Here is a 2,616-nt window from a genome sequence, read left to right as displayed (position 1 = left end):
TCTGTCTGTCTCTCTCCCTCCCTCCACCTCTGTCTCTGTCTCTCTGTCTCTGTCTCTCTCTCCTCCCTGTGACAAAATACTTGATAAAAACAACTTAAATTAGAGGCTTTCACAAGAAGATCTGGCTGATGTCAAAGTTCTACATACTTAACCATTTAATACAATCAACCAACATAATCAAACAAACTACAGGAGAAACTAGAAAATAAAAAAAAACACGGAGGGTTAGGAAGATGGCAGCTCCCTGCCCCTGAAGCCAGCAGCTACCCAGGTTCAGTCAACAAACCAAACAAGCATTGAACCCCAAACAATCCTTTTGGGGAAGACAGAACTTCCTCTGAGGACATAAAAACAGCAAGTGCTTTTAAAATTTAAAACATACATCTTATTTTGGAAATTTTAATTTCACAGGAAAGCTGCAGAGATATTGTATCATTTCACAGAGTTCCCTAGATCTTTCCCTGCTTCCCCACCTGCTCATATTTCCCCATCCTACAAGTGTCAACATTGAGCCATTAATGAACCATTGCTAGTAACTACACCCCAAGTTTTCTTCTGATTTTACTCATTCCCCCCTCTCCTCTCCCCTCCCTTCCTCCCCATACCCTCTCTCTGCTCCAGGATCTGGTCCATACTACCCATTGTATTTCCTCTTCCTGTCTGCTCTATAATGGGTTCTCGAGCTTTCTTTGCTTTATTTGGCCTCATCTGTTTAAAGACAGCTTTGCAGATTCTATGTCGAATGTCCTTCAGTGTGCTGACTGGTTTTATGTTAACTTGGTGCATTCTCAAGTCATTTAGGAAAAAGGACTCTCAATCGAGAAAATGCTCCCACCAGGTTGGCCTTTGGGGAAGCATGTAGTGCGTTTTCTTCATTAGTGACTAATACGGTGCCAGCCCTGGCCAGGTGGCCGTAGGCTGTGTAAGAAAACAGGCTGTACTGGGTGATGGTAGTGCACACTTTAATCCCAGCACTTGGGAGGCAGAAGCAGGCAGATCTCTGTCTGTTTGAGGCTAGTGTGGTCTACAGAGTGAGTTCCAGGACAGCCAGGGCTACACAGAGAAATCCTGTCTAAAAAAAAGAAAGAAAGGAAAGGAAAGGAAGGGAGGGAGGGAGGCAGGGAGGGAGGGAGGGAGGGAGGGAGGAAAAAAGCAAATTGAGCAAGCCATGAGGAACAAGCCAGTAAGCAGCATCCTCCATGGCTTCCACTTCAGCTCCTGCCTCTAAGTTCCCGCCTTGAGTTCCTGCCCTGGCTTCCCTGATATGACCAGAGAATCATAAGCTGAAATAAACTCTTTCCAAGTTGCCTTTGGTGGAGCTGTTTTATCACAGCGATGGAAAGCCCAACGAAGACATCTGCCTGGGTTGGTCTGATGCTGTCTTGTGACTAGGTTGAGGCAATGAGTTTGGCAGAAGAAACCAGTAGAAGTCAATCTCCTCCAGCGCCATGTCAACACTTCACCACAGATGAACTTAACTTCAACCCTTGGATAAGACAGCGTCCCGATGTTTGTCCACTGTGAAATTTCTGTTTTTCACTTTCCATATTGTGTTCCTTGGAACACATCACTATGTCCAGCCCACACACCATGAGGGAGGACGAAGTTCTGCTTCCTACACGTGAGAGTATTTCTAAGTATTATTTGGAATTGTTATGGGTATGGGTGTGATTTACCTTGAACTATTTCACAAGATGGGAGGGCAGCTCTCAACTCCCTCTGTTCTCACTCCGTGATTTCTCTTCCTCACTGCTCCCTCAGGAGAGTATAAGAGTTACATGCAGAGCCCTGTTCTGGTACTATATTAAGCGAAACCAAAGCACCCTGGTTTCTGATATCACTGCCTTGGAAGAGGTAGCCTGTGAGAAGCCTGCTTCCCTGGAAGGATGCTTTTCAGCCATTCTAGGTCCTCCTTGGACAGGACCACTGTGGGTAGGGTGTCTTCCATCTACTAACTGGATGCTGCTGCCCTTGGTCATGTTTAAGTCCCACCATACATAAGGAAGGAGGAATTGCCTCTGCTATACAGTGTCTATGTATATTCTCTGGAACTCTCTCTGGTAACTTAAGGGAACTCACATAGAAAAGCTCAGGTTGGAATAGCCGTTGACTCATTCCATAAACGAGATGCCCCTGGGAACAGAAGTCAGAGAAGGAGGACACTGGGAAATGTATGTCACTTTCTCCCTCTTGTTCATTTGTAAACAATTAATTGTGTGCCTATGATCTAGGAGAACTAAAACAGGCTATTTGCAAACTACTCAGCATCACCTTCTCTATGTCCATCCCAATCCACCTGGAAGCTTGAGGATCATTCTGGACTCTCTGTCCTTCCCCTGCCACATCCATCTCCAATCAGGCACCAGGTCTGTGGTGCACACTGGCGGGGAAAATAAGAAGGACTGATACATCCAAGGGAAGGTCTGGCTTTTAACCAGCTTTCTGGAGATGACCTCTAAGCCCTGGCTATATCCTGCCTACTAAGAGCGTTCACATTTACCTGGAGCCTTGAGCCATCCAGATACTTCATGCTGCCAATACAACTAAGAGTGGAGGCCGTGGGCCATGCAGCATATGCCAGAGTCCCAAAGGAGCCAGTAGCTAACTAACTTGTCA

This window comes from Mesocricetus auratus, unplaced genomic scaffold, assembly GCF_017639785.1.
Source record: "Mesocricetus auratus isolate SY011 unplaced genomic scaffold, BCM_Maur_2.0 Super-Scaffold_15014, whole genome shotgun sequence".
Classification (NCBI taxonomy): Eukaryota; Metazoa; Chordata; class Mammalia; order Rodentia; family Cricetidae; genus Mesocricetus; species Mesocricetus auratus.
Note: the sequence above shows the minus strand (reverse complement) of the source record.